Source organism: Capra hircus, chromosome 7 (genome assembly GCF_001704415.2).
Source record: "Capra hircus breed San Clemente chromosome 7, ASM170441v1, whole genome shotgun sequence".
Lineage (NCBI taxonomy): Eukaryota > Metazoa > Chordata > Mammalia > Artiodactyla > Bovidae > Capra > Capra hircus.
This window is the reverse complement of record NC_030814.1, coordinates 36,129,187-36,139,434: the sequence shown is the minus strand read 5'-3', so window position 1 is coordinate 36,139,434 and position 10,248 is coordinate 36,129,187. Positions and strand designations below refer to the sequence as shown.

Here is a 10,248-nt window from a genome sequence, read left to right as displayed (position 1 = left end):
AGGTTTCAGAATAGGGAAATGATAGTATGAGAATGATTTTTAAAAGACTACTGATTTGATGGGATGAGCGAGCAAAGCTGGAAAGAGTCAGAACATTTAGAATGAGGTAATAAGGGTGACCATCAAGGAGGAAGTACTGACAATAGTAACTAGAATGTCAGAGAACACTGGTAAAACGGTCAAACTTCCTTTCACATATGTAAGGACAGGAAGTTAGTATTAAATAAGAGATTTAAAAATATTATAAACACAATAGTAAGCAAAATAATAATAATAATAAATAGTAAGAACAAAATAATCTTCAACAGGTTTTTCAGATGTTTCCTTGCATGATTCTTGAAACTCCACTAAGATCTCAGGAGCAGTTTATATTGCCTTCTTTTAATGGAGTTTTGGGAACAAAATTTTCTTTACTTTCATGAAGAAAAGCCTTTGAAGAATCAAAGTGATACCCAGAACTTTATTCAATTCCTCCTGAAGTTTTGCTTCACTTTGTTTTCTTTTAGTAAGCTGAGCATGGAGTTTTAACACCTCCGATTTGAGATTGCTCTTTTCATCTTTCAATTTCACAACATGTTGATATTTTGCTTTAGATTCTGAGGACCCAATAATTTAGCATATGAATCTCTTAGATTATTTAGTTGTTCCTGAGCCGCACAATGTTCATTCAACAAACCCTGTTTCTCTGCTTCAAATGCATCCAGTTGTAGCTGAAAAGCCTTTGTTTTATTATATAATTCTTCATAGAGGAGACACCACTTACTCATTTCCTCAGTTAATTCTGCTATTGAGTTTTCTTTTTCAGCTTTTCTTGCTTCTTCCTCTTCCAGTTGTTTCTTCAAGTCTTCGCTTTGTTGCTTGAGTTAGTTCTGTAAATCAGTTATTCTTTTAAGAGAAGAAATGGCAATTTCTTTAATTTCTGCTTCTTTAAGTGCTGATTTGGTCTGCAGATCTAGAAGCATCCATGTATATTCTTGATTTGCGTTCTCAGTTGCCAATATCTCGGACATCCTCTGCACTTTGCTCAGCCTTGGCCAGCTTTTCCTTAAGTGATTCGTTCAGCACCTTAAGATCTTCTAGCTCACTTGCAGTTGATGCTTTATACCTTTCAAATTGAGCAGTAACAGCTTCCAGGTTCTGCACTGTACTGTTATGTTTTTCTTACAAAAGCAGGGTGGCCTGAGTATGAGCAGCATTACTTTCCCCCAGTTTGGCTTCTTTCCGTTTCAGCTTTTCTTCGAGGCGTTTTAGTTCTGCAGCTCTAGATTCTGCTTCCTCTTCCAGTTGCTTAAGCAGGTTTTCTGCTTGTTCCTCCTTTTGCTGTAATTTATCCAGCTCATACAAGGCCTGCTTTAATTCTCCCTCAAAGAGAGTTCTCTCTTTAATCATGTCTTCTTGAAAAGAACAGAGCTTCTGCTGAAGACCAGAAGGTAATTCCTTCTCTTGTTGCAGAAGTGAATCCATTTGCAGTACTTTTTGTTGTAGCTCTTCAGGTTCTTGTTTTTCAAGAATAGACCTCTCTTTTAAGAATTTAGATTTTCGTCCCATTCTCTGTTCCTACTGATGAGGTCTTCTTTTTCTTCTTCAAGCACCTGGCATTTAGACTTCATATCTTCTACTTGTTTAGACAATATAGCAATATTTTCCTCAGGAGACTGCTTAAGGCTTAAAACATAAGAAATAAGTTGTGCATCAGATCAAGTGGAAAAATACAAGCTAGATATTGCCCAGTTAGAATAAAATCTGAAAGAGAAGAATCATGAAGTGAATGCTTCAGTTCAGTTCAGTTCAGTTGCTCAGTCGTGTCCAACTCTTTGCAACCCCATGAATCGCAGCACTCCAGGCCTCCCTGTCCATCACCAACTCCCAGAGTTCACTCAGTCTCACGTCCATCGAGTCAGTGATGCCATCCAGCCATCTCATCCTCAGTCGTCCCCTTCTCCTCCTGCCTCCAATCCCTCCCAGCAACAAAGTCTTTTCCAATGAGTCAACTCTTCGCATGAGGTGGCCAAAGTACTGGAGTTTCAGCTTTAGCATCATTCCTTCCACAGAAATCCCAGGGCTGATCTCCTTCAGAACGGACTGGTTGGATCTCCTTGTAGTCCAAGGGACTCTCAAGTGAATGTTTAAATACACTTAAATGAAATTTTGAGTAAACATTTACTGTAAGCCAGGCTTTTTTTTCTTGTCCTATCCTCTTGAAGAAAATAAGCAAATAGAAAATAAACTTACCAAAACAAAAGTCAGATAATTACATATGGTAATAAGTACCCTGAGGGAAATGCATACAGTGATGTGTTTTATGAGATTACCTTCAGTTGGCCAGGGCAGGCATTTCTGGGGAAGTGCTATTTTTGATGCATATAGGCTAAGCAGAAGCTAACTGAGAAAGTTAGAAGTAAAATAGTCTAGTAGAAGAAACTACATATATTAACATTCATGTGCTTAGTCACTCAGTTGTGTTGGACTCTGCAATCCTATGGACTGTTGCTCACCAGATTCCTCTATGGGATTATCCAGGCAAGCATACTAGCATAGACTGCCATTTCCTCCACCAGTGAAAGTAAAGTTGCTCAGTCATGTCCAACTCTTTGCGACCCCATGGACTGTAGCCTACCCAGCTCCTAGCTCCATGGGATTCTCCAGGCAAGAGTACTGGAGTGGGTTGCCATTTTCCTTCTCTAGGGGATCTTCCCAACCCAGGGACCAAACCTGGGTCTCCAGCATTCCAGGCAGACGCTTTAACCTCTGAGCCACCAGGGAAGCACAAGTAGGATCTTCCTAACCCAGGGATCAAACCTGCGTCTCCTCTGGCTCCTGCACTGACGGTCAGATTCTTTACCACTGAGCTACCTGCTGCTGCTGCTGCTGCTGTTGCTGCTAAGTCGTGTCAGTTGTGTCCGACTCTGTGCAACCCCATAGACAGCAGCCCAACAGGCTCCTCTGTCCTTGGGATTCTCCAGGCAAGAATACTGGAGTGGGCTGCCATTCCCTTGTCAACTGAGCTACCTGGGGAGCCACAAATATTAAGATCCTCTATTAAAAGAAAAATCCAAATGCTATGTGATTGGCAGGTGGACTAAGACTACCACAGGGGAGGTGTCTGAACGAACACAGGAGTAAACCAATGACGGAAAGAGACGTCACTTGAGAAGATTTGTATAGTTATCTGGGTCCATGGTAAGATTTATTTTTACCATGATGACTTTCTGCATTACCAGTGCCCTACGGCCTAAATATTACCCTGACCATTTTCCCAACAAGAGTTACTTCCCCTGCAACACATGGGCTAAGCTATTCCACACTCATTCTAACCAGCATTACACACATTGTCATTCTTCAAAAATACAAAATATATAGCTTGATTAGAGTATCTTGACATCTGTTTAAACAACATTATGAGAGTTTTTAAGAAAATGATTACATCTGCTGCAAAGACATAAAAATGAATTCTAGTTCCAGTTAACAGCTTACAGTTGTTATCAATACATTACAGTGTTATCAATACATGAGTGACTTCAAGTTTCTGCATCTCAGTTCTTTTTATATGCATAATAATGGAGTTTGGCTAGATCACTGGATGTCAAATTGTGTGCAAAGGAACTGACATAGAGGTCTCCTCAGGGAAGAGCTAATCAGAGCAAATGGACTTCTGGACATCAAACTCTAGTGTGATAAAAGCATCCTTGAGTTAATTTTAGGAAATATTGGAGTCCCATGTAAGACTAAATTTTAAAATGTACATTTCTGTACACATTGACAGACTTGTGATAAAATATAGTTAAAATTTTAATAGCAGAACATGCTGTGAATATACTGTTCACTATGAAATTATTTCAAATTTTCTTTGTATTTGAATATTTTCTTAAAATGTCAAAAACGGGTTTCACTATAAAAAATTTTGTTACATAATCTTTTGGACTTTATTTTAAAGCTTAATTAGCACTTATATCCTATGAATCAATGAAATTGTAATCTAGCCTTTGGATTTAAGGAACAATTTTTTAACATACTAGTAATACACCATGTTTATATTATAGAGAAATCATTAAATCGACAATCTTTTGGAAGACTGTATGCAGCAGCAGCTTGCAGCTTTTTAAGTTAATTAATTTATTTTAATTGGAGGATAATTACAATATCATGGTGGTTTTTGCCATACATCAACATGAATCAGCCACACGTGTGTAGGCTGGTCCCCCCCATCCTGAACCCCTCCCACCTCGCTCCCCACCCCATCCCTCTGGGTTGTCCCAGAGCACTGGCTTTGAGTGCCCTGCTTCATGCATTGAACTGGCACCGTTCATATATTTTACATATGGCAACATACATGTTTCAATGCTATTCTCACATATCATCCCACCCTAGCCTTCTCCCACAGAGTCCAAAATTCTGTTCTTTACACCTATGTCTCTTTTGCTGCCTTGTATATAGAATTGTCATTACTGTCTTTCTAAATTTAGAAGACTGTGTGCAGCTTTGAGGCAGAGGTACTCATTTCTTTCCATGCTTCTAGGTACTAGAACAGAGACAAGCTCATTAGAGGCTCATAAATATGCAGGTGTGAGGGAGATTTTTAACGAACTAATAAAGAGATGGCATAATAGCTCAGTACTCATTTTGCTAAATAATTTCATTTTATTTTATTAAGTGATAAAGCCTTCAAAATCAATTTGTATATTTGAGTTTACATGGTTGCTTTTGTACAGGTGTAATATTCCTTTGTTTCCTTTCTTTGGGCATATGTTAAAAAATAATACAAAGCAAAGAGAATAAAAAGTCTGAGTTCAGTAAAAAGTACTTACCAAAAAAGGCCCTGTGTATTTTTTAAGCCACCATTCCAGCAAGGGACAAAACTAACTTGCATCATAGTGTCCCAAATACTGCAGTGATTAGCAAATCCCTCTCTCCCCCATGCCCAGTGAAGGCACAGCTTTTTTCCTTTCCTTTTTCAAAACAGTATAAGATTTCACTCAGCCTCACAATGGAGTAGGAAATGGAAACCCACTCCAGTTTTCTTGCATGGAGAATCCCATGAATAGAGGAGCCTGGTAGGCTACAGTCCACGGGGTTGCAAAGAGCTGGACATGACTGAGTGACTGAGCATGCACATAACCTTACAACGTTAGTCCCTTGAAGATGGAATTGAGGTTGTCTAGTTTTGAACCTTTATTGCAAACAACTGATTTCCTTGTGTTCACTTGGCACAGAGGTTGGGATATCAGCTCCTTCATGGGTGTCTCTTAAGCACATTTTAGAGAAACCACTTACTGTAAAAATTATCAAAACAAAACAAGCAATTAATTAAAACCTGATGTTCCAACAGTCATACAGGAGAAAACAAATAATAAAACATACAAAGGAGTGTCACGCCTGGCTCACAGGTTGAGACAATAAGCAGTCAGATATTTCAATTAATGTTGACTACATTTCGTAATGACGGTAGCAGGAGGTTACAGTTTCATTTGTGATCTGCTGACACATTAGCAAGTAAGTACTTCTTCCCAAATGTAAATATGTTCCACTAAGTGAGTAAACATGCAGAGACTTTTACTTGTGACCAAATGGAATTTTTCTCCCAAACTTTAATAAATTTGAAATGGTATGTGTTCATTTTACTTGTTAATTACAGTCATGTGCACACTAATGCTGATGAAAATCTAATTCACTCAAATTAGGACTGAGTGGTATATTTCCAAGTGTCTTCACTAATGAGAAGGTAGTCCACTGACAGAGAAAATAAAACAGAGTCTCAAAAAACCAGCAAAACCAATACAGTATTATAAAGCAAAATAGAGTAAAAATAAAAATTAAAAAAATAAAAAAACAAAGCAAAGAAACAAACAAAAAACCCAGCTGGGAAGGTTATGCCCTGCATCACTATGGTTGAGAAGTCATTCCTAAGTGTGTTCCAATAAGAAAATAAAGAATGATAAACTGAATGCTTATTTTGTACCAGGAACTGCAATGAATGTTTCAATGCTTAATCTCATATACTCCTGACCATTTATGGAAGCAGATAATTTGATCTTAATTTCAAAGATGAGGAAACTGAGGACTGGTGAGGTAAATTGTTCAAGGTCACCCAGCTGGTAAGTAACAAAGCTGCCTCAGCCCAGTTCCATTTGATTCTAAGGCATAAATGCTTAACCACCAATTTGATGGCCCCGTTCAGTCATGCCTCATTGTAGCACAGCACCCTGACTAGATTGTAGGAAACTAATTTTCACCCAGAGCTCTTTTATTTGCATAACAGTTCTAGTCTGTGGATACAGAATATCAAGGTGTCAACTCTTACAGGCATGTCCTTTCTGAATTCTCTTCTCAGCATAGTGAAAGTGAAAATTGAAATGTTAAAAAAAAATCAAATCAAATCAAATCAAAGTTCAGTTCAGTCGCTCAGTCATGTCCGACTCTTTGCGACCCCATGAATTGCAGCACGCCAGGCCTCCCTGTCCATCACCAACTCCCAGAGTTCACTCAGATTCATGTTCATCGATTCAGTTACCACAACTTTACAGAGTATATTTTGACAAGGAATACGTATGTTTTGAAAATTAAGTATAAAAATATGTAATGACCAGTAAGATAGTAAATTAAGTAACCTTCCCTTTTAAACTTATTTTTCATTTGCTAATAAAAGTGAAGACATGACACTAATTAACCAATTGATGAACATTCTTTATTTACAACCTTTATAAGAATAATGGGCTTTGCAATACTATGATCAGTATTATCACTTAACACATATTTTCTATTTTGACATGTAAAATATGAATAGCTCATTAATATCCTGTGGTATTATTAACTTATATACATCAAGGAAACATTTTCCCAAAGTACTTTGTTCTCTCTTTTTCTCCTACAAATACATCAAAAAACACATGACTTTATTTAAACTTAAAGGAATGATTTCATTGTTTGAGTATGCCCAGTATCTATTTCTCCCTTCTGCTAATTAGTATCTTGATTTTCTTCTGGTGGGTCCCCCTAACTCATGCTCAAACAATGTGATTAAAGGGGTCTGAGACTAGTCCAAGGACTGAGAGATTAGCATATGGCTAGTCCGAGCTACATATCATGATTTAAATGTGGCCAAATGACCTGATATAGGCCAAGCAACTCAAGCCTAGAATTTTTGTTGTGTTTTGAATTGGAAAATAGGATATCTTTCAAAGAGGGTTACTAAGCTGGGGAAATGTGAGCCTGAATATCCTGGTGGTCCTCCTCCTACTTTATAGGACAGCTTGCCAGAGACTAAGGTCAACTTCTAGAACAGCAGATCCACGAAAAGGAACAGAAAGATTCTTGCAGACCTTTTCAGACACCTGGATCCAACTGTGCCAGAAGCTTGGTTCTTTCCAGACAGATATTTATTTCCTAGGCTTCTAAATTCCTTACGTTGTGTAATCTGTGTGAGCTGGGTTTTTATGACTTATGCCCCAAAGAGTCTTGCTAGTATAGTTTGACCCAAAGGAAAGAAAAATATTCACCAAGATGCTACAACACACAAAACTGAGAGGATTACTTATTTCATACTAAAACTAGCCTTCCTATAGGATTTCTCTTCTCTATGATATAAGGCAATTAGGTAAAGTGTGGAAGTTTTATGAAATGGACTTTAAGGCTTAGTCCTCAGAATTGCTACATAAACCCAATATAACACAGCTAAATGTATTCACTTATTCTAGAGTTAGGGGTGCTGCAGTCCATGGGGTCAGAAAGAGTCAGACATGACTGAGTGACTGAACTGAACTGATTCTAGAGTGAACACCAAAAAATCTATAAATTCTTTTTGATTGCAAAAGTAAAGAATTATTAACTTAAAAGCTTTCTTACAAAACAAGGAGATAACTATCAAATAAGAGACAGTACATGAAGGTAAAGTTTAATCAACAGACCTGGTTCTAAGCCCCTGTGACTTTTCCCTTTCTGCTTATCAATTTCCTCATCTATATATAAAATGAAGATGATAAAATATTCTCTCTAGTAATAAAGCTCCTCAGTTTTATTGATAACACTACAGAGTATTTATATGTGGTTAATTGGAAGACATGACCCATACAAATAGTGAAGCTTTATTGTCTGGATTCATTTAAAACCTATTTCACAACAGAAGGCTGACTTTATATCATACACAGAAATCAGTTTTTACCGTCTCAACAGAAACATGTTATGACATTTTTCAAGGCATTTTACTTGTATAAGTCATACTTCCTTATTTTCCCAGACACTTGAGGCAGAATAAAAGGGAGAAAACTAAGCATGTCTATCTCCTATGTGTTGGCAACCATGCCATTTCTGAGAATCTAGAAGGAGATCCCCAGATCCCAACCCTGAAGTTGATCACTAGTATTTTCTCCAATGGTCACTACCATATTCTTATAAGGTATTAAATTGTCTTCTGTAAATGTTCACCTCTATGCCCTGCCACACATGACCATCTTCTGTCCTGCTGATACTGTCACTTCACATGTGCTTTAGCAGAGTCTGAACTGGCCACGCCCTTTATCCCCAAATAACTGTAGCTACAGTCTGGGAAACTAAATGCCAAAAGGCATCCCATTGACCATCACAGGATGCCTGTCTGAGCTTTTCAGGAAAAACTATGACGAAAAACACTTGAGTTCACTGCCATACACAAATCCCCATCATTCTCATACCTCCTGCTGTGTGGCTGCCTGCACAAGGTGCCATGTTCATAAACTGACATTTATTAGCAAATGTAACCAAAGATGATTGTAATTAATCACACAATTATGAACATTTCAAGTTTAACCCCCAGAAAATTACTTCATGAACTATGTTATGAGCCTGGCTCAAAGAAAATAGGTATGACTACTTTTAAGTCACATTTGGGGCTTCCCAGGTGGTGCTAGTGGTAAAGAATCCATCTGCCAATGGAGGAGATATAAGAGACCCAAGTTTGATCCTTGGGTGGGGAAGATCTCCTGGAGAAGGGCATGGCAACCCACTCCAGTCTTCTTGCCTGGAGCATATCATGGACAGAGGAAGTTTGATGGGCTACAGTCCATGGGGTTGCACAGATTTGGACATGACTGAAGCGATTTAGCATGCATACAAGTTGCATTTAATAGTCATTTGCCAACAATCCAAGCAACCAGCTTAAATATGCAGAATTCTGATTATGTATATGTTTACTGATACAACATTAACATCTCTAATTTTGTACACATTTCCAAAGACGTGGTTTGAACTTCATGCCAACTTTGGCATTTAGTACTGCTTTGTTAACTCAGATTAAGCCATGTCCTATAGTGGAACAAGTTGCTCCACTTAAGTCAAAAGGAAGTTCTCTTTCCATAAAAGATATGCTTCATACCTCCTTACCTCCTTATTTTTATCTCTTCCTCTCTCTATTCCCTCCTTCTTCCCTATACTTCTTCCTTCCTCAGTCTTAACTGAGCTCCTTCTATATTTTGGAGACTATACTAACATGTAGAGAATATAATATTAAATAAAACAGAAGCTCATTTTCCTTCAAGGATATTAAAATACAGCTGAAAAGAGTAAACTGGAATAATGATTAGATTGAGGGATGAATAGCTGGACAGATATGCTAATGTGAATATACCAAAATATTAATTATTAAATTTAGGTGGTAGAATTAATATAAATGCTCAATCTGCAATTGTTTCCATTTTTCTGCACATTAAAAACTTTTCACACGAATAATGAGAAAGTAGAAAAAGAAATTAAGGAAACAATTCCATTCACCATTGCAACGAAAAGAATAAAATACTTAGGAATATATCTACCTAAAGAAACTAAAGACCTATATATAGAAAACTATAAAACACTGATGAAAGAAATCAAAGAGGACACTAATAGATGGAGAAATATACCATGTTCATGGATCGGAAGAATCAATATAGTGAAAATAAGGATACTACCCAAAGCAATTTACAAATTCAATGCAATCCCTGTCAAGCTACCAGCCACATTTTTCACAGAACTAGAACAAATAATTTCAAGATTTGTATGGAAATACAAAAAACCTCGAATTGCCAAAGCAATCTTGAGAAATAAGAATGGAACTGGAGGAATCAACTTGCCTGACTTCAGGCTCTACTACAAAGCCACAGTCATCAAGACAGTATGGTACTGGCACAAAGACAGACATATAGATCAATGGAACAAAATAGAAAGCCCAGAGATAAATCCACACACATATGGATACCTTATCTTTGACAAAGGAGGCAAGAATATACAATGGAGTAAAGACAA

General features: G+C 37.5%; 1 pseudogene; it reads right to left on the bottom strand.

The window, feature by feature from the left end:
• LOC102186589 lies at window positions 338–8,697 on the bottom strand (annotated as a pseudogene).